This window comes from Lygodium microphyllum, chromosome 9, assembly GCF_053477565.2.
Source record: "Lygodium microphyllum isolate KBCC chromosome 9, Lygodium_microphyllum_v1.1.10, whole genome shotgun sequence".
Lineage (NCBI taxonomy): Eukaryota > Viridiplantae > Streptophyta > Polypodiopsida > Schizaeales > Lygodiaceae > Lygodium > Lygodium microphyllum.
Genome location: NC_141143.1, coordinates 19,566,292 through 19,589,738, shown reverse-complemented (window position 1 = coordinate 19,589,738; position 23,447 = coordinate 19,566,292). Strand labels below are relative to the sequence as shown.

Genomic DNA, 23,447 nt, shown 5'->3' with positions numbered 1-23,447 from the left:
GCCGAGAACCATAAGGATATGCCCGTACTTGATCTCGGGAGTTGGCTCCATGTTGACCAAGTAACCAAGGCAAGAAGAAGAGGAGGAAGAAGATGTAGGGAATCCCTAAGATCCAAGATTTCCACTGGAAAGGTAACCTGCACCAAAGAACAGTAGACAGAGTGAATTGGAGAACCTGAAACTCAACCTCGGGAGAGAAGCCACTAGCTCCATGCATCCATGTTGGAAGGAATACGAAGGCCTCGTCACTAAGTCGCGGCTGAACCTTTTAGGTCCCGATCTAGGTGATACTTGAAAATCCTGGGTATCGGTAGAAGAGATGACTGGTCGAAGATAGCCACCCCAAGAAAGTAGAGGATGGGTGAACAACTTCATGTGGAGTAGGTTCCCCCTCTGAGGTGGGAGGTGGAGGAGCTGCTGAAGTCAAAGAAGTAGATGTTCTCTCTGAGGGCAAAGAAATAACATCCCCCTCTGAATCCCCCTCTGAAGAAGATAGGGAATCCAAAAGCTCATGGATCATGAACTCCGAAATGTCTGATGACGAAGGAAGTGCCGCCAGTCGTGCCGAATAAGGTATCTGGAATGCCAAAGAGCTCCCAGAGGTAGCCTCTCGAACCTAAGTAGTCGAGGGTGGGGAAGAGTGGGGCTCAAAATGAGCAAGAGATGGAAAACAGTCATTGTCTCTCAGTGGAGCAGATTGGGTAGCCGAAGAAGAGGAAGGAGTCGAGCAGCCACTGTCTCTCAAAAGAGCAGACTGATAAGGAGACGGTATCAAATAATCACTTTCTCTCGATGGAGCGGACTACAGATCCATAGGTTGTGGAAGCCACTGTACCTAAAAATAAGTGGGAGAAGACTGCTGTTGGCATTGCGATAATCTCTAGGAGGTCGTAGTGCCAATCGATCCTCCATGTGCTTGAAAGGACTTAGTGTGCATCATATGCCTCTTATTGCCTTGAGCATAGTACTCTAATAGCCGATACAGAACGATCTCTGTGGCCCAGAAAGGAGAGGTGGCACAAGCAGTGCCTGGTGGAAGATGCATATACTTCGGGGGGGTGGGGAACAAAGGTCGAAGTCGGCAATCTTCGGTGGGATGACCGTTCGTGCTACAATAGGAGCACCCAATAGTTTGGTCATATGTTGGTAAAGAAGCCATGGATACCAGTGTGCCTCGCTGAAGAAGGAAGAGTTGGAAGAGGTCAACCACGAATCAAGAACCGCAATGTCCACCTCAAGGGGTGTGAGGGTAGTGTGAAGCACGAACCGCAATGTTCACCGCAAGGGGTGAGAGGGCAGTGGAAGGGCTGAAAGTGAGCTGCCAATGGTAGGAGGATGCTACCCGCAATAAGAGGTTGCAACCAATAGAAAAACGCAGGTGAGGAGAGGGAAAGACTAAAAACGCAGGAAAAAACAGTAGTAGTAGTAGTCAATATGCTGAAATCAGCTCCGAACAGTGTATGATAGGCTGGAAATAGACACTAGACTGTTGTAGACTGGCCAGCTTGGACCGCGATGTCCTCCGCGTCCGGGGTATGGGCAGCAAGCTGAAATACCCGAAATCTGCAAAAACGAGATTATTTTCTGAATGGAGAGTGATCAGCAATAGTCACTTTGCTGTAAACACCTGTAAGCTGCAGGTGGAAGGCTGGAAATAGGCACCAAATTGTAGATGACAGCAAGGGACAGTTGAGACTGTGATGTTCTCCACAAAAGGGGTGTGGGCAACAAGTTGAAAATGCCTGAAACCTACAAAAACGAGATTTTGATGCAGAAGAAGAAGAAGAGAAGTGGATGTTGAACCCGCCACCGGTCTTTGTCTTCACTAGAGTGGAGGATCTTTGCTGCTGTTTGGGCAAATCCAGCTCTAATACCATGTCAAAAGATGACATACCAGCGAGACAGTAAGGTTTGCGAAGAGGAACATGGAGTGAACTCAGCAAACATGGAGAAGAGAAGAGAAGAGAGAAGAAACTCTGATGAATGGAATGATGCAGTTTTGAATCATGGAGTGAATGTGATACAAGGGAACAAGGGTGCCGTAACACAAGGAAGATGATAAAGACAACCACGAACCATGAACCGTAATATCTTCCTAAAGGGGTGTGAGGGTAGTGGAGAGACTGGAGAGAAGAGGTAACAGATTGAATGAATCAGCTGTGAGGAATGAATGAGAGAGTGGCCTATAGATAGGCACAGTTAGTCTAGGATGGCGCCCCTTTTTGGGGCTGCAAACCCTAAACGCAAAACGCAAAAATGCAAAAACGCAAACTGCAGGTGAAGGGTGAAGGGTGAAGGGTTTCTCAACACCCTCGTAGGGGAATGGTTTACTTGTCCAAGCACCCTTTTGCAATCATGTCATCCGATTGATTCAGATGAAGATACAAAGTACAATACACATAGTGCCTGAAAAAGAAACTATAAATAACATTCCGTCACCACCAAGAGAAGAAAGCCGCCCCTTGTCAAAGTGGAAGGGAAAGCTGGGGGGAATCACCCACTCCCCATCAATCTGAAGTAGGGGAGAGTGTACCCTTTCCAATCCTAGATGGAAGGATCCCTGTATCTTACATGGTCTACTAGTGCCAGCAAGGTAATGCGTCTTGCAAAGGAGCTTGGGAGTAGACCCACCTTAGAAGGCACTATCTCCAAGGGAATACTGCGAGAAAAGGGCCTAAAATCAAGTGCAGAAAACTGCACAATGTCCCTCTCATCAAATACTGCATCTCTCCTAACAATCACCTTGTTTGTCTAAGGATCCAACAAATGATAGGCTTTCACTTTGGAGGAGTATTGTTAACGGTATTTTGAGAAGACTGCAAAAGCGGAAGTGTCGGCTACTATTTTTTGGTAGATATTATTTTTGTGAAGCTTTAGTGCCTTATTTTTGGGCACTTGGATTATATTTGTACTTCATGGATATCATCTGATTATGATGGATGCATTATCTTGTGACAGCCAGGCTCACTGCCGTGCAGATTGTATCTATCACTCACAATTGTGTTTGTCACACCCGCAACTATTGCATGGGTTGCACACATGTATTTGTGATTAGAATATCTTAGGCTTGGTCTAATTAGACTAAGGTTGAAGTATGCAATGATGATTGATCGGCCTAGAGCCCACAAAGTGGATACGATGCCCAAGAGAAGATGCAAACCCTAAACGCAAAAGGGGGTGCAAACCCTAACCCTAATCCTAATTCTTGGTCTATATAAGGGTGGGAGGTTTCAATTGTATTGATCCTTTTGGCATATCCATGCGGCGAAAGCTCTATCAATGTGACTACTCAAGCTTTCTATTCAATCTTTCTAGTCTATCATCTTGTTTTCGTTGTGTTGAGAGTTACTGAGAGGGAGAGAGTGAGAGGTTTATTAAGCAAGGAACTTAGGGAAGGTGAAGCGCTTTGCCATCATCTTGCTTTTCTCGTCTTCTCTACTGGATCTTCGACTTGTTGGTGTGCTTGGTAGTGGATGTGAAGGAGTGACGGCATTTGATCGTGTTGACCGTGGTCACGGAATCATCTTCAAGCCTTCAAGTCATCAAACACAAGAAGATAAGTTAGGTGAGTTCACTACAGCTCGAGCTAGTATTGTGTTCTTACTTTCTTGGGTTGGAGAAGAGGATGCTTGGTTAGTTAGAGTGGAGTGTTGAGAAACGAGGTGAGAGATTGTCACAAAGTGAGTTGCAACTTCTGAAGCAATAGAAATCCGTCCAAAGAAGAAGTCTTGCCATGGCAATGGGGTCAATCCCTGTGTTGATGTCAAAGAATAAGGGTGGTAGGATATCCTCATGGGAAGTCGGTGGATGTTGTAAAATCTTGACTATGAGACTGAGATAATTATAAGTAACTATGAATGTAAGACCTGGGCAATTTGAGTACAGTTTAAGGAAACTATTGAAAGAGGATAGTAGATCATGAAACTTCAAGTAATAGATTTTACTCTCATGCGGAGCATTGATATTGGGGATTTTAGGAAAGTTATATTTGCCATGCTTCTCAACATCATAGACTCTTCCATACCTTCTTGGGTAAGGGCAATGGAGCACATCTGTCTTTCCATTTGAGTAGCAAAAGGCAAAATGGACCATTTCATCAGCTTTGAGGATAGGATATCTCCATTCTCATTGAAGCTTCCACACCTCTCATGGCTTCTCTAAGAGATGCTCCCTCTTGTTCTTCTCCTTGGGAATCTTACAAGCTACTTTCAAAACTGATCTATCTTGGTTCTTCAACCACTTCGTGGCAATTTTCTCTCCCACTTGGATGAGCCTTTGCACTGTACTAATTGGCAAGGGTGTTCTGAATTTGGCATCTTCATAGACATTGAGATCAAGAATGATGGTCTCCTTCTTCTGCTTCTCATGATAGGTCTTAATGGGCACATCCAGATCCTCTCTTTGTGCCTCAATACCTTGCATGGCAAAGGGATACTTTGGCACATCCTGAGGGGTAGCCTGAAGGACCTGAACCATCCTATCAAAGCGCTCGTGGACCTTAGATGCCATGGCATGTATTGGTGGTGGCTCCTGAGTTTCCTCCGTGACTTCCTTTTCCTGTTCAACAAGATCCTAAGGATCCATGTAATCAAAAGAAGAAATCATATCCTCAAGAGGCTCTTCAGCAATGGGGTCTTCAACGAGTGTGAGAGGTGTGTTGAGCGAGGGACTGAGGGAAGATGAAGCTATTCGCCATTGTCTTGCTTTTCTCGTCTTCTCTACTAGCTCTTCAACTCATTGGTGTGGTTGGTTGTGGATGTGAAGGAGTGACGGCATTGGATCGTGTTGCTCGTGGAACCATCTTTGAGCTTTTGAGTCATCAAACACAAGAAGGTAAGTTAGATGAGTTCACTGTTTTTTGTTTCTTGGGTTGGAGAGGAGGATGCTTGGTTAGTTAGAGTGGAGTGTTGAGAGACAAGGTGAGAGATTGTCACCGAAGTGAGTTGCAACTTCTGAAACATTAGAAGTCCGTCCAAAGTCTTGATTGTTGGTGAGGTAGGCTTAATGTTTTGGTCCTGGAAATGGAACAAATATGTCTAAAGTCCCGATTGTTAGTGCGTTAGGCTCAACATTTTTGGTCCTGGCACGCACCAACAATTGGGACTTTGGACAGACTTCTATTGTTTCAAAAGCTGCAACTTACTTCGGCAACAATCTCTCACCTTGTCTCTCAACACTCCACTCTAACTAACCAAGCATCCTCCTCTCCAACCCAGTAAGAACACAAGACTAGCTCGAGTTATAGTCAACTTACCTAACTTACCTTCTTGTGTTTGATGACTCAAAGGCTCGAAGATGGTTCCATGATCACAATCAACATGATCCAATGTTGTCACTCCTTCGCATCCACTACCAAGCACACCAACGAGTCAAAGAGCTAGTAGAGAAGACCAGAAAAGTAGGACGATGGCGAAGAGCTTCATCTTTCTTGAGTCCCTCGCTCAACACACCTCTTACTCTCTCCCTCTCAGTCACTCTCAACACAATGGAAGCAAGATGATAGACTAGAAAGATTGAATAGAAAGCTTGAGTAGTCACATTGATAAAGCTTCCGATGCATGGATGTGCCAAAAGGATCAATACAACTGAGACCTCCCACTCTAATATAGACTAAGAATTAGGGTTACGGTTCGGGTTTGCACCCCTTTTGCATTTTGCGTTTAGGGTTTGCATCCTCTCTTGGGCATCCTATCCACTTTGTGGACTCTAGGCCGATTAATCATCATTGCATGCTTCAACCTTAGCCTAATTAGACCAAGCCTAAGATATTCTAATCACAAATATGTGTGTGCAACCCACACAACAGTTGCGGTTGTGACAAACACAATTGCCAGTGATAGATACAATCTCCACAGGAGTGAGCCCAACTCTCACAAAATAATACATCCATGATAATTTGACGATATTCATGAAGTACAAATATAATCCAAGTGCCCAAAAATAAGGCATTGAAGCTCCCAAAAATAATACATCCACCAAAAAATAGTAGCTGGCGCTTTCACTTTTGCAGTCTTCTCAAAATACCATTAGCAAGTATCCTACAAAGATCACGAGATCAGCTCGAGAAGTGAGTTTTCCTATCTTATCATAAAGGGTGTGCATGTAAGTTCAACTCCCAACAATGAGAAATTATAGACCGAGAGCCAAAAAATCCCTCATACGGAGTCCTCTGAGAAATAGCTGAAATTGGGCATTGGAGCTTTGCTGTAGACAAAATAGAGCATGCCATATTTATGATGGTTCGGTTCCTATGCTCTACGATTTCATTCTGTGAAGGGGAGTTGGTATAGGTAAGCTACCGTGAAATATCATGCTCCTATCCAAACTCCAAAAAATTCACAAGAGGTGAACTTATCCCCACTATTACTCCTCGTGTATCCTACATGATGACCAGTCTGGTTATGCACCAACAACACCCAAGTAGAAAAATATAAAAAGGTATTGGACTTATGCTTGAGAATGTACACCCACATGTATCTAGAATGATCATCTACAATAAAAAAGTATTGTAACTGTTCAAGGCCATGGTGGATGTCCGCAAATAAAGATCAACATGGGTCAATCTAAGAGACGTCTCAACTCTATGTGAAGCCTGCTAAGGGAATGGGATATGGTGTTGCTTCCTGAGTTGACAAGCTTTACAGATATCCCATGATAGCTTTAGGCATGGAAGGCCATTAAGTATCTGTGACGACAACACATAAAGAGAGTCGTATTTGACATGTCCTAAGCAAAAATACTAAAGATGCTTAGTGCTCATAGGCTCTCGTGTAATGGAAAATGCCTAGATGAACTCAAAACCCTCAATAGTTTGCTGAAAAAGAAACTATGTCATGTGGTACAGACCACTAGGCTGTGTCTCACCGTGAGCAATTGCTAAACCAGTCTGAGAGTCAATGACCTGGACTATGGTCACTTTGAAGAAGACTACTCGACCAAACTAGCAAAACTGCTGATTGCATAATAAGTTCACCCCAAGCTGGGGAACAAAGTGTACATTATCTAGCATAGCACCATCCGGGCCCTGGTCAACAACAAAATTGATGTGACTGTGAGCCAGAATCTTGATTGAGGGGTTGTTCCCAATTCGGACTCTCCTAGCTACAGGGGCTCGACAAATGAAAATGTCCTCGATAGGGGTCATATGATGAGTAGCTCTATAGTCTACAATCAAACGAGTAGTTGAGGTACTCAACTGTGATGAGTGGGCCTTTGCAATCACCTTGTAAAAAGGCAACTCGCAGATATGGATGAGACTTGCATCCTCTAATGTCTCTACAAAGATGATTTGGGTCTCTACAAACCAGTCGGACAAGCCCTCTGGCATTAAGAACATTATCGACTATGATGGCTAACCAGTGGTAGTGTGGCTTTGGCCTCGCCACTAGCCCTTACTGAGGATTGCCACCACCTTGCCTCCCCTACTAGGGATTGCTCAACTGAGGGACGAGGGTCCAAGTCTTAGCTTTTGGTGTTGTGAGCTAGTCTTTTGACAATCTTGACAATACCAATGTTTCTTTGGTACATTCTCCCACCGGGTTTTGGAGAAAACTAGAAGTTTTCTTAGCTCTCACTAGCTTGATTTTGATTTTGATTTTGGTTTTTATTTTCATTTTGATTGAAATTTACCCTTCCCTTGCTACCCTTTCTAAAGAGGAGCAACAAGAGCCTCCTCTATAAAGGTCAAACTATGAAATTGGTCAAAAAATTTGAGCGTAACACAATAGCTAACACTCAAATTCATAGAAGGTGGCCATATGAGCTGTGAGATTACCTGCTGCACAAACTGAAAGTATTTCCTCAATGGCTTGTTAAGAAATAATGTGACCTGATCATCCAAGGACCAAGGATCCCCTGTGGTGGAGAACTCGACAACAAGGCGCTAATACTTAGCCAACTTGACTTTCAAGTCATCCTAGTCAATGATTTTAAAGTTTTGGAGCTCACGATCCAAATTGCAAGTCCTATCCCAAGTTGCATAGCGATCAATCAAGTGTGCTCAATACTCAAATGCTAAGTCAAAATGGCAAATGTTGAAGTTGTAAAGAAATTCAACTAATAGACCTTGCATCAACTTGACAGTAGCGGAGGTTTTCCTAGCCTTCGATTAGCGGAGAATCTCATATGGAACAAGTGCAGGATTAGGTTGACATTCCAACCCCTGGACAAGATCCCATAGGTTCTGTGTCTCAATAAATTTGACTAAGTAGTGAAGTTCAACTTGTTAAAATGAGTCTCGCCTTTAAAGGCATGTTTGGTTGATGAAGAGGAATAATCATGAGGTGTCAAATAAGGATAAGATGGGTGAAAAGGAGGTGGTGAAGGGGGATAAGTAAGAGGTGGAGAAGGTGGGTAGGCAAGAATAGGCTGAAAATGTCCGATGGGTGTCGATTGATGCAAAGGCATGGAACATGAATGTTTTCATAAAGTGTTGGTAGAGATAGAGGTATCAGGACGTGTAAGCCTTGCCCAACTAACAACTGGGGTAAACAGAATGATTCGAATGCCCATTCGATAATGCCATGGAGGCAAACTATGATACCAACTCATCCACACTCGATGATAGCTAGGAGACACATTACCAAGCTGTAAAAAACCCGAAAGTGCATATACAAAAGGATGAACCTCCATCATGGAGACACCACCTCGCTAAAGAAAATATGAGGTCCTAAAGGACGTGCCTAATGGTGAAGGATCCCTAGTGCAATGTGTGAAGTCATAAAAGATACACTTAATGGAGGCTGAAAGAAAAACGCAACTAGTGGGTGGGAGATTAAATGGATTTGTCATTTGTGTCATAGTGGAAAATGAGTTAGGTTCTTTTTGTCTAATAAATATAAATGATGAAAAAGATAATTCACCAAAATCAAATTGGCCATGAGATGTACAAGCTAAAGGAAAAGATGAAGAAGAAGCACTCACCAATGAACCTTGCAACATTTACTTACCTTTTCTGAGTTCAAATGAAAAAATCTATCCTCTTCACGACTTATGAAACAATACTTGGTATGCAGAGTTCCTTTATCCAAAGCATCACCAATATCTTGTGGAAAAGAGAGAGTAAATTCAAAAGATTGAGAAGTATTGATTTGCGTACATAACATAGAGTCAATGAAGGTAGAGATGTATATGGAAAAGATGAAAGAGTAGAGATGGAGATGATGGTGCTAGAGAGGTTTGTACTCCACGCTAGTTTCCAGGTCAGGATGGTTAGTTCTTTTTGGAGCTTCCGTCCTTCCTACAAAATCATTAGACCGGTGTATCAAATCTAAAGTGGAAAACTCAAAATTTCCTTCAATTTAATGTTGATATTGATACATGAGAAAAATATCTTATTCGGCTTGCGAGATCTCATATGGTCTATGGATTCCATGGTAGTCTGAAGACTCTCCGACCATGTCAAAAGTTGAAGGAGCAAGCTCTGAGGCCCACTCCATCTTATGTCTCAATGCACTAGGCTCAGAAGCATCATCATGATGTGGTGAAGATGAGTTCCAAGTAGTCTTGCCCTTCTGGTTGTTCCTGCTTCTTGTGAAGGGCTTTCAAATCAAAGACCAAGGTTTCGTCAAAGAGAATCCTGCTCTGATACCATGTGAAGAAACTGTTAGCAGTCATGTTTGTCATGCCTTGTCATCTCCTGCCTGTGAGCCTCAGTCTGAGTCAGACGAGGACATTAGGAGCTCTGACATGTCTGTCATGTGTTATGATGGGGGAGGCTAGTCACTCTCGACTGGCTGTCTTAGGTTGTGTATTTCTTTTTGGCCTCTTTTAGTGGGCAGCCATTGGCTGCCCGGCCACTTTTTGGTCACTGTGGTGGGGCGCCCATTTTAGGGCACTTTTAGGGTTTGCGCCCATTTTAGGGTTAGGGTTAGGGTTAGGGTTTGTCCGTTGCCTATTTATTGGCAGCCCCCCTCCCCACTTCGTCACTTGTCTTCTTGCAGATTCCGACACTCCTTCTCCCCCGTGGTGGTGCTGCCATCATCATCAGCCTGATCTGGTGCCCTCACTGACGCTGTGGGCTACGTGCAGGGACTGATCAGTCCATTTCAGTGTATTCAGCATTCATTTCAGTCAGTGCAGATTTCTCTTCCTTATTTTTTGCTTTCTCTCTCTCTCCCTCCGTGTTCGTATTTCCTCTTCCGCAGCGCACTCTCACATGGTATCAGAACCGAAGGAGAGTACACGGAGCTGAGTTTTACGCGGGAGAACACCCACAACCTTGCGTTTGCTGGTCAAGACGTCTCCAACAGCTGAGGCGTCACCTTCTGCACCATCTCCTTGATCAAGGCAGCCTGTTTTGCTGTCAACATATTTGCGTTTGCTGCTGGCACCTTCTTCAGTGGCTGCCACGTCATCACCAACCTCTTCCTGCTTGCGTTTTCAGCCTGGGCGGCCCTCCTCCAGCTGGGCGACACCCTTCCAGCCTGCCCCTTGCTGTTCTGGCTGTTGTTCCATCGTCCGGTGGCTCTTTTCCTGCTGGCGACTTATTCCCAGGCTGCGTTTTCAGCCAGGCGGCTGTTTTTCTGTGGTGATTGCATCGTCAGCATTTGCGTTTGACATCATCCTTGCGTTCTGTGCAAGGCGGCCAGCTCAGGAGCTTCTGGTGTTTGTGTTTCGGCACCGGCAACCTTCCCTTGTTGTGTTTTGGTGTTTGCAGATATCGAAGATGTCTTCTCATCAGTTTACAGGATTTGATGACTCAGATGATGAGCTTTTGTCTCGACATTCATCTGAACGGAGGCGTGATTTCTATCACGAGGACCGTCGTCCGGAGTCTATTCCTCTTTCCCGTCCCCCTTCTATTCATGTATCTCGGCACGCCCTTTCCAATGGGCCGAAGATGCAGCCTTTGGTACCCCCTGTACAAGTACCCGTACTTCCTCAGCTGCCCAAAGAGGACTGGTTGGATGGCTCCAACTTTTCTCTCTGGTCTTGCAAGGTGGAATGTATCTTGGACTCCTTCGATCTTTGGGAGCTTGTTTCTGTTCCTATTCCCCGACCTCAGGTGGATCCCGCAGATGGGACATCCCTGGAACATGCAGCCTTATGGAATCGGCTCAATTCTAGAGCCCGATCTTTCCTCTTTCTGAGTTTGCAAGATTCTGTCCTTGTTCATGTTCACAGGTTGAAGACTGCAGCAGATGTGTGGAGAAAGCTCGCGTCTCTCTATCCACAGAAGACGTTTGCCCACCGGATATCTCTTGAAAAGAAGTTGCGGATGCTCGCTATTGATGATAGTCCTTCCATGAAGAACCACATCAACAGATTACAGGATATGAGGGATGAGCTTGCATCCCTCGGTCGGACGATATCTTCTGAAGACATGGCTATGATTCTTTTGACTCAGCTGCCATCGCCTCGGTTTGATGTCTTCTACACCAGCCTTCTTACATCGAGGACCCGTGAGAAGCTTCTATGGGAGGAGCTATCCCCGCTTGTCTTGGAGCATGACAAGCGACTCAGAGAGGTCAGTGCTAGTGGATCCGACTCCACTAGAGCCATTGTTGCAGGTTCGGGAGGACAAAAGAAGAAGAAGAAGTCAAAGGCTAAGCAGAAGGACAGTTCTTCAAGCTCTGACTCAGATTCAGAGAGACCGAAGTGCCCACACTGTGGGAAAGGGACACATCCCGAGGAGAAATGCTGGAAGAAGTACCCTCACCTTCGTCCAGGAGCGACGGGTGGATCTACATCGGAGCCTTCTTCCACCTCTACACCAGCTGTTACCCATGAGTCAGTGTTCCTTCATATCCATGCTTTGGAGGAGGATCCTTCTTCCGTGGCTGCAGTGTCTTCTGCGCAGCCTTGGTTAGTGGACAGTGGTGCTTCGAGTCATATGACTCCCCGAGGTGATTTGTTACAGAATCTCCGTCCATCAGAGGGTTCAGTCACTGTTGGTGACATTTTATCAGTGCCTGTTAGTGGTGTTGGCACATTGCCTTTGTTTACCGACCGACCTTCGAGCTCCTTTTCATAGGCCCTACATGTTGCGGATTTGGGCCTTCCCCTCCTCTCAGTTTATGGTCTTACGAGGCTTGGCACACGAGTGATCTTCACCGAGCATGCCGTTGTTATTGAGGATTCTTCTACAGGAGCTATCTTATCTACAGGTTGGCAGGAGAGCGGGCTTTACAGGCTCCATTCCCCTTCTTTGATGTAGGGTCCTCCGAGGCAGTCTATCGCTACACCCGTTCCCGCTTGTGCACCTTCTATTCCACAGGTTCCTTCCCATCCCCCACCCTCTCCTCCGGTGGTTCCCTCGTACCTCCCATCCCTTTCAGAGGGGGACGATCTCAGTGATGCGGCTGTGGATTCCCTGGCCCCTAGTGTTTTAGAGGGGGATTCCCAGGATCATGAGGAGCTCCTTCAGCGGCAGTCTACACCGACGGACTTCATCGACCTTGGCATTCCTCTTGCCACCCCAGGATCCGTTTCTCCCTTGGCCTTCAGCCACATCCAGGATCTGAGAGGGGGTGTTAGCAGTCATGTTTGTCATGCCTTGTCATCTCTTGCCTGTGAGCCTCAGTCTGAGTCAGACGAAGACATTAGGAGCTCTGACATGTCTGTCATGTGTTATGATGGGGGAGGCTAGTCACTCTCGACTGGCTGTCTTAGATTGTGTATTTCTTTTTGGCCTCTTTTAGTGGGCAGCCACTGGCTGCCCGGCCACTTTTTGGTCACTGTGGTGGGGCGCCCATTTTAGGGCACTTTTAGGGTTTGCGCCCATTTTAGGGTTAGGGTTAGGGTTTGTCCGTTGCCTATTTATTGGCAGCCCCCCTCCCCACTTTGTCACTTGTCTTCTTGTAGATTCCGACACTCCTTCTCCCCCGTGGTGGTGCTGCCATCATCATCAGCCTAATCTGGTGCCCTCACTGACGCTGTGGGCTGCGTGCAGGGACTGATCAGTCCATTTCAGTGTATTCAGCATTCATTTCAGTCAGTTCAGATTTCTCTTCCTTATTTTCTGCTTTCTCTCTCTCTCTCCCTCCGTGTTCGTATTTCCTCTTCCGCAGTGCACTCTCACAGAAACACCCTAATGCAGAAACATAAATGAAAGCGTATGACAAAGTATAAACTCAATAAAACGCGGTTAGGGTTAGAGTAACTCAAAGACAATCAATACACTAAAGATCTAAATAAATGAATGAATACTGAATATACAATGCTTATGCAGCAAACAAATCATGCAAGGAATAAAAACTGTACCCAGAACTCTCGTGTCTCAAGAATTGAGGCAAAGGTAATGAGCTGAAGAGTGTGTTGTACTCCAGCCAAATCCCAAATCATAGTGAGGCAACCTCCAAGATGTTAGACAGCAGCAAACACAATGGATACTTTGCTAGATTAGTGTCAGATGCACAGAGGAACGCAGCAATAGCTAATGACCTGGCAGCTTGTGCAGCAGCCTATAGTGAAAACACAGCTGGAGATGATGACATGCCAGCCTGTACGGCGGCAAGCAAAATTTGTAGTCGACTGGGGTAGGGCGGCAGCAAGCACATGTAAACGCAGTTGTAGATGCCACATGGCAGCTGGTAGTAGCAGGAAAGTAATCGAAAGCAGCAGTTGGAGCTGGACAGCAGCTGTCGTAGGTGTGGATTGTGCAATGAAGACTGGAAATAGGTCCCGGAAGGATGTAGACAATGTCGGGCAGCCTCCGGTGAGATGTCCTCCACGAACGGGGTGTGATGAGATTGGGCTAAATGGAGGGCAGCCTACCTATTTATAGAAAGTTTTGGAACCTTGAAGCTCTCTCCATTTTAAACTCTCTCGAACTGCTATCCATTTTAAACTCTCTCAAACCGCTCCCCATTTTAAGGTTTTTCATTAATTAAGCATTTTCGGGGCTATTCAAGAGGCCAATTCAGCATGTAACACATTTTATCTGAACACCTTAGTCGTTTGGATCGCAAATATGTTATACACAATGATTCATTCTTGTCGGAGGATTTGGAAATTAAGGTTTTGCAATGCTATGTGCTTTCTGATCATTTTCCATTAGTATTCGAGATGCTTAAGCAACCTATTTATGAGTAGATTGCCATTGCATTTTAATTCTTTCTTCCTTCAACATGAAACATTTGATGGCTACATGAGATGGTTGTTGCAACAATTTACACTGGATCTTCAATCTCAAGGGGCTGTCTCTTTTGATTTATTAATCTCTAATGTGCAAAGACTTGCCCAACAATATGGAATTCATCATGCTACACTTCATAGGCAAAGATTGCAGGTTGCTAAAAAGCTTCTAACATTGGTGCGTTCTCTTTGGGTGGATTCATCATATGAGAACTCAGATACATGTTGGGAAATGGAATCCATGTAACAAATGACATACTATCGTCTACATCAATGAGTAACTAGCTGCGTATGCACACTAGCACCAGCTCTCTCTCCAACAAGACCTACACTGGAATCTGCAAGTGATGAGTGATATAGACCAAGGAGGGGGGAGCCAAATATATAGGCAATAAATAATGCATCAATGCATCAAATCGGCTAGCCATAATGCCAAAATCATCATAATAATGACAAATAAAAAATGCCTAAAATATATGTAATACCCAGCCCACTAAACCACATGCCTAGACTCGCTCATGAGTTGACCAGACTACTAACACTCTCTTAGATCATAAGTGAATTGATAATATAATGATCCAATGATAATGACTCATCATCATCCATACAATAGAGACCACCAGAATAGGACCATCAATACCCAAGTAGTGGGTGATCAAGCAACTACCAAGGTACCTCGAAGACAACTTGATGTCAATGTCAATCATGCCAAAAATTGAAAATAGAGAAGAATTATAGCAACACTTTGTCTATCAACATTGACTTGCAATAGTGCATGCAACCATTTTATTAAAAATACCTCTGAGCATACATGACCATGAATTTCCCACCTTTGGCCAGACTATCAAAGTGTCCTCTTGTGAGCTCCAACTAGGAGCCAATCCTCCTCTCTGTCACGTAACAACCCATCATGGACCTCGATGTCATTCCCAATTCCAAGATTTCAAAACTTGCCAAATATCAGTCAATGCATTAGGGAAGTTTCTCTTTAGATCCTATGCACTTGTATACCTGTATAGATGAGACTCCCTTGCCCCACCTCACCATTCTCTCACACTCCCTCTCTAGGACTAAAAAGTCATGAGAGATGACTATACCACCTATACTAGAACTCAGCATAAGGAGGGGCTACCATGCCTGTCATGGGGACATGAAATTTTGAGATGCTTAATCTTGTTGATAATATTTAATTGAGTTATTAATAAAATGTGCAAAGTTGTTAGCACATCTAATGCACGTGGCAGTTATTTCATAGTTACAGGCCAAGGACCCTGAGAATGCAATGGATACCAAAGACAAAAGTCGTAATAAGTTATGTCTAATAAGTACAAGGTGGTACCCGATGTCAAATTTGGGCTTATACTAATTTATTAGCCACTAATGAGAGTGGTGACATTAGAGACTAGGTATTAATTAATTAATTAATGCTAGTCTAAGGACTAGTAACCACTCATAAATACTTGGAAGACAAATTGGTGTAGCCAATTTATTTATTGGCTAGTGGAATTAATTTTCTTAGCACTATAATAATTATTAAATTAATTTTTAAAATTAATATTCTAAAAATTAATTTAATAAGTTGGATAATGTTGGAAAATGGGATTAGAAGATTGCCACTTAGCGAAACTTGCCCATGCAAGTGGGAAAAACGTTTTTAGGGGATGGTAGAAGTCTATTCTAGCAATTGTGAGAGAAAAGTCTGTTAGAGAGTAAGGAGAGGTTGGTAATGTGGTTTGCAGCCACCATGGATCAGTCCTACAGCATGTGACAGTAGTTTGGAGCCCTCCAGGAGCAGGTGATAGCACGCAAGGTCCTTCTGATGCAAATGACAATATACAAGAGGAGGCAACAATCATTCTAGTGGTCCTAAGTTGTACGTGACAACTTCCATGGCTATTTAAGTAGGGCAGTAGCAATTTTTCAACATTTCTCGTGATGAAACACTGAAATTTCTCTCTCTATAGCATTTTCTCTCAATCACTAGCCTTCTTTTAAGTTATCCCAGCATTTTTCAGTAATTTTGAGCCATCAAAGGAAGAGATTTCAGTCAATCTTTGCTGTAAACCCTAATTTACAATATAAATTAGGGTTTTGACAGCTGCCTCGAGATGCGTGATCAAATTTGAGGGTCTAGGACTTAAATTCCAGAAGCTGAAATTGAGGAATTTTAGGGAAATTCAAAAGGGCAGCCAGTCAACAACAGATTTGGGACTGAATTTATCTTTTAAGGAGCAAGGTGAAGGCCAATCCCCAAGCAAACCAAAGAGCAAATTAATTTGGAGGCTTGCTAGACAATTTTGACAGCAAGAGACACTTGGATTAGGAGACGAGATCAGAGGATCTTAGTTGTACTCTTTCCATTTGCAATATAAGATGAAGAAATACCGCAAGGGGCGCCAATTTTGGGGCCAACAGGGTGTCCAATGTCCAAGATTAAAGTGGTAAAGCGGGCATTTTCAGTTTATATCAATTTTATGCTTGCTGTAATTAGTGCTAAATCAGGTTATTTACCACCCTATCTGAGGAGGAAGACTGGTTTCAACAAAGCCCATTCCTCAATTTGAAAAAAAATGACACCTTCCATGTCTCAGCCTTTGCCTTGGCTGGAGAATCTGAATCGGAGTCGGAGCAAAAGGATGAGTCGGCAAAGGAGCCTATATCTTGCTTCTTCTTCTTCCTTGAAGCCATAAACTCCTTACAATCCTTGTGCAAATGTCCCTTCTTACAACAATTATAACATTAGGCCTTCAATGACTTCTTTCTATGACTCCCCTTGGAAGCTACAAATGCCTCATTGGAGCCACCATATTGAGATAGAAGCCTCCCCTGTAACCACAAAGATGCTTCATGCTCAACCAACATCAAAGACATATGGGTAAAGCTCATTGGCACCGAATCAAAGGGAGCTTGTCGAGCACAATCCCCACAAGATGAGCCTCTAAAAGAATAGATTGCATGTACAGAAGTTGATCTTGTACATGTGTGACATGAAGTAAGAATGATTGAATAGTATCCTTAGGCTCAAACTTCATCTACTAGAGCTATCTATAGAGGGTCATTGCATGCATGGTGGTGGAGAGAGCCTCATTCAACACCTGAAGCTTCTCCCATACCATTGAAGATGTCCTGTAGGAGGTGACCATTAGTAGGACCTCATCCAAGATATACCGAAGAAGTGCAGAATACGCACGAGCATCATCGGAATACCATGTAACCATAGTTTCCTCATGGTTGTTTTGCTTGTTGTCATCTCGAAAAGGAGTGGGAAGTTAAGGATGCTCAATAGCTCCATAAACCATGTATCACAATCACTTCTACACAAACCATGCTTCAAGAAGTTTGTCATCAATAGAACATTAAGAAGAAGCCACCTAAAAGCATAGGAAGAGAAGATAAAGAATAGAGAGAGAGAGTACAACCAAGCACATCATAGACTGCAGGAAATACAAGTTCACACCCAATGTCAAGGACCAATCACAAAGTGTCTACAAAATCCAAGAGAATCAAAGTGACAACAACCAACAAACATTATTTGAAGCTAGAAACACAGTCACCCAGCCTGCAAGGGCACTAAATGCTGAAAACCCAAAGGCAGAGTCCAAAAAACACACGCAATAGGAGCAATAAATGCATTTGTACAGCATTAAAATATGGTAGAAAATCAAAATGCAGACTGCAGCATGAAAATGCAGGAGATTGGAGGCAGAAAATACCCAGAAGCTGGCCATCCAAACTGCAGTAGATAGATGAGGGCAGATCAACACCAGAAAACTGTGATGGCAGACTGTCCACAGCATAAAACAGCACCCAGAGCCCAAACATGGGTGTCTAATACCATGTCAAAAGTGGGTGCAGTGATGGAAGCATAGAAGACCATTGTAATAGACTACACAACACTAGAAAAGAGAGAACAAAAGAACAAAAGAACACTACAAAAGGAGAACTCAAAGATATGCTTGAGAAATGGAATCCATATACCAAACACAAGAATCACTCGCTATGTGGGCACTGGTATTCTCACCAGCTCCCTCTCTCTGACCTACATTGGAATCTACAAGTGATAATGATGCAGACTAAGGAAGAGGGAGCTGAACATATAGGCAATAAATAATGCCATCAATGCATCAAGTTGGCCAGCCATAAATGCCAAAATCACCACAATAATGATAAATAAAAAATGCCTAAAATATCTATAATACCCAACCCACTAGACCACATGCCCAGACTCACTCATGAGCTGACTAGACTGCTAAGATCTACTTCTATGTGATTGCCCAGGCTCATTAATGATTTTCAATTGCAATCTTATCAGCCTACTAATATAACTGTGCATTATTGGAGGGCTTGCAAGATAATGACTGCCAAACTCTCAAATTTTGTCATGGTTTACATGCCTCGTTTGCAAGGGAGAATGTATTGAGGGTGCAAAACTCTACTTGTCAAATGGTTACGGATCCCAATGCTATTGTACATGTGTAGACAAGGTTGTCTCTGTACGTAGTACAAACTGATCCATACAGTACAGTATGCATCCGTACGATTTAGTACGAAAAAATGGGCACTTTTTGGCCACTCTACTTTAAGTCTACAACTTTTTTTCTTTCTCCTTTCTTTTTTTTTTCTTCTTCTCTCTCTCTCTCTCTCTCTCTCTCTCTCTCTAGCCTCTTTCTCTCTCTAGTTGCACTAGTACCACGTACGAAAGGTTTGATACTATACCATACTTTAGGTACCGTACCTTACGTATTAGTACCATAAGGTACCAACTTAATGGATACATCTTTCCCATTCGAACTGCACTTTGGGACAAGCTAAATGCTCCTTATATTAATATGATTCTCCCAAGAGATTAGGTTATTTGAGATTCAAACAATTTCTCTCAACCTTCTCTCTCTCAAGCGCACACTTCTCATATTTATATGATCATGCATGTATGATGTATCCACTCCCATCTATGTAGTTATAAGTTGTAGGTAGCAGTAGCGCATGTTGCGCATTCTGCATTAGGTTTTGGGCCTTGGCATGTTACCCTCAAGTACTCATCTTATATACTCTAATAGCATTGCTATTTAGACTTGAAATATCTATTCTATTATCTTTTGCCCAAAATAATCAAGTTATTTTTTTTGTTGTACTAATATCGTACCATACCTTATAAAATCTTAAGGTACCATTTAGTACCGTATTTTATCGTACCGTACCGTATCGTACCTTTTGTACCTAACAACTATGCGTGTAGGGATTATTTTATGGATTTACTTGGGTTGTAGTCACTTGCTTTGGATAGAAGGACAGCAGCCCATTCTATGTTTTATGATTTGATCAAGGATGAGGCCCTGATATAGTGGAGAAGTTAGATGTGGACATATCTAAGGACAAGGAAATGGAAGTTTTGTTGCATTTACCCAAAAGATAGAAGCCCTAGTTGGGATGGCCTTAACAATTAGTTTTTTTGAGATATGCAAATCAGTTGGCACCACCCTTAACCATCGTGTGTCAAGAAGTTTGGATAACAAGAAATATGTATGCCTCTTGGAAAGAGGGTATTATTAAGTCGATTCCAAAAAGTTTGGTGACAACTGTATGTTCCAAGCTCCAGCCATATCTACTGCACTCTCCTTGGTCTTGACCCTTATATATCAATCTAGAGGTCCTTATAGGACAACTAGCTACTAGCCACTTCCCTACATAAGTTAGGGCCACTACTTTCCCATACATAAGAGCCACTACCAAACCACTAAGTGGGACTATCTACCAAAATCGGTGATACAACAATAAGTATCTCTTAGATATGCTCAATGCCCCACCCTTGTAAGGTGCCACCAATAATCCATGGTGCTCTAAGTTGTAAGGCCCCCATTATGGGGAGAAGCCATATGTGAGCATGGACATTGGGTTGGTCTTAATTTGTACAAATGAGATCTATGTGATCAGATGGCCAAAAGGTGACCTTTGTGGATCTAGCCTTTGGGTTACATATAGTTATTGCTAGTAGCAACTCAAGGCACAATGCATCGAGTTGTAGGGCATGGAAGTTGCTGACTGGGGAAGATTCATAATATGGTTGGATATGCAAACCAAACTACCTTCCCGGGCTATAAAGAAAGATCTCTCTAAAGCCATCGTTAATCTATCTTTTACCCAATCAGAGTTCTTCCAGCTACCCTTAAGCTCTAAGGCTATCATCTATATGGATCGCCATCTAAGCTCCACAGTGAAAGCGCATGGGTGGACAAAGCCATCTTTGTATTAGTTCGTTTGAAATAAAAGCAATCTTTGTTCTTCTCATATTTGTTGTGTGTTCTCTACTCCTTGCTCAAAATCTATCTGTTGTGTCGTGTAAATTTTTACACTGTCATGATACCTAAGCTTGCTGCCTTTAAAAAAAGGTGACTTTGGCAGTGTATATGCCATAAGAAAGCATAGGTTATCTTCCATGGGCATGATGACACAAAAAACAAGCATATATAGAAAAACTAGGAAAACGACTATAAGGAGACATAGAGACTCTTCGAAGCAAATTATCTCACTAGAAACTTGTCGCCTAGTGCACTCATGCATCAAACCTCTACCATGCCCTTGCATAGAGACCCCTCTGTCACCCCCCTAAGCCATGCCCATCAAATTTCTCGTTGATAGCAAAGATTATGCAAGACACCATAGAAAAATTGCAAAATGGTAGAGCATAGGAACATAATGGTCTACAACAAAATCGGTGATACAACAATAAGTGTCTCTTAGATATGCTCGATGCTCCACCCCCGTAAGTACCACCAATGATCCATGGTGCTCTAAGTTGTAAGGCCCCCAGTATGAGGAGAAGCCATGTGTGAGCATGGACATTGGGCGGGGCTTGACTTGTATGCCAGATGAGATCTATGTGATCAAATGGCCAAAAGGTGCCCTTTGTGCATCTAGCCTTTGGGTTAGATATAGTTATTGCTGATAGCAACTTGAGGCACAATGCATCAAGTTGCGGGTGGTGAAGTTGCCGACTAGGAAAGATTCATCATATGGTTGGATATGCGGACCAAACTACCTTCCTGAGCTAAAAGGAAGACCTCTATAAAGCCACCACTAATCTATCTTTCATTCAGTCAAAGTTCTTCCATCTACCCTTAAGCTCTTTACCTATCATCTGTCTGGATCGCCATCTAAGCTTCAGAGTGAAAGTGTACAGATGGATAGAGCCACCTTTGTATCAGTTCATTTAAAATTAAAGAAATCTTTGTTCTTCTCATATTTGTTGTGGGTTCTCTACTCCTTGCTCAGAATCTATCTGCTGTGCCATGTAATTTCTACACTGTCATGATACCTAAGCTTGTTGCCTTCAAAAAGAGGTGACTTTGGCAGTGTATACGCCATAAGAAAGCATAGGTTATCTTCCATGGGCACGACGACACAAAAAACAAGCATACCTTAAAAAACTAGGGGAACGACTATAAGGAGACATGGAGACTCTTCCAAGCAGATTACCTCACTAGAAACTTGTTGCCTAGCACACCCATGCATCAAACCTCTACCACGCCCCTATATAGAGACCCCTCCATCACCCCCCCTGAGCCACGCCCATCAGATTTCTTGTTGATAGCAAAGGTGGTACAAGATACCATAAGCAAACTGCAAAATGGGAGACCATAGGAACATAATGGTCTAGTACGAAAGCACTTTTCCCATGCACCTGAGTTTTTGGCACCTTTAATGGTATACATGTTTGTGAAGGCTTTATGACAACCAACCAAAACCATCATACTGATCTTGAAAGCAGAAGACTCAATAGAGTCAAGGAACTAATTGCATCATGATTGGGTACTCCTTGGCCAACATAGAGACAACACATAGGTGTTTCACAAAGAGGACCATGTGTTAAACATCATACCCCAAAAGGTCCAAGCATGTTATTTTTCATACATCCTATTTTTAAACATTTGCAAACATTGGATTCATAAACCATACAGCTATGAAAAAAACTATGATTGAGACCATACTTCAAGTTCTCAACTTCCAAAGGTTACACAAATGGTCCTCACTATTCATGTCATGTTCCTAACATGTAGTATTAATTGTCATCCTTTTTGAGTCATGCTTACTGTACCACCAACATTCTTTACTACAATATTCAAGGCTCTTTTCGTGCCAAAGAGGAGCCATGGTGAAGGAGCTTGATTGATGGCTAAGGAAAAGCTTGATGGCATAGCTGTAAATCACAGCACAAGCCCTTGTTATGGTCAAGGGCTCTATCTAGCAAGAGGATATTGACTATTACAAGGCCTTTGATTTCTCTAAGCCAGCCTAATAAAATATTCGGAACACGTGAAGTCATTGATATGCCATGAAAATAATCTCTGAAAATACTCATTATGAAGGGCTAATGAGAATAAGTAAAAGCTTATGGTTTATTATTGAGTCAGTATATGATTGGCTAGCTTGATGTGCCTTGCTGCATGAAAGTGCATCTAGGTCCTAAGTTTTATCTTTGTAATAGATGTATAAAATTGATAGAGAGTCACTTGATTAATAAGGTTCCTATTTAAACAGAAAGAAACTCCATACTATATATGGAAGATAAGACAAGGTCCAAACTTCATGCAAAGACCCTTGCACTTGATGTAACTGGAAGGTAAGACTTAGAATCTCCTTCCCCCAACAACAAAATCAAGAAGTAAGAGGAGAAGCTAGCACTTAATACTCACTATTGACCCTCGGATCTTGATGGGAAACCTTACATGGGGAAAGCATCACAACTGGTGAAGCTATTTGTCTTGGCGTTCTCCTTTGTGCTTCATTTAATATTAGCATATGTGGATTGTGTTTATGATTGTTTGTAAACGTGTTCTAGGATTCTTAATTTCTTACTGCAAAATGCATGTTGTTGAATGCCAAAAGGACAACATAGAGAAGAGGCTCCCCAGCCCTTGGAAAGGCAAAGCATACACCCCAGTAAGGCCATGTCAAGACACATATCTTGCAGAGGGCTAAGGATGCAAAATATGAGCCAAGGGATTATCCCTACCCTGAAGGTCTTGTGGGGAATTGAAGACTGATTGTTGAAAGACAATTTGCACTCGAGTCAAGAGCTCCAAGCGGTAGACCGCCTGGTAGGGTGGCTTGTGTGAACCCAAGGTTTCCTTGCTGAAATAAAAAAACTCTTATAATGATCATGGTTAGTATCAGTCTATGTGCTCAAGTTTCAATCGACATCCTCTTTTTCTGTAAGTTTGCTTGTTTTTCGAAGGATGGTGAGGTATTCCTAAGGGATTATTATTGTTGTGGCCATGTTTGTGATACAAGACAGAAAAATCCATGTGAGGGCCTAACCTCAAGGAGTTAGGCATCTCACAAGAATATAAGGTCCCCTAATTTCTCTTGGACAA

The 23,447-nt window shown here is 43.0% G+C and overlaps 1 protein-coding gene across 6 annotated transcripts in view; it reads right to left on the bottom strand.

Annotated features, from left to right (window-relative positions):
* Positions 1-23,447, bottom strand: part of LOC148030836 (protein STICHEL-like 1) — a 100,337-nt gene that overhangs the window by 33,872 nt on the left and 43,018 nt on the right. The gene's annotated exons all lie outside the window — the stretch shown is intronic.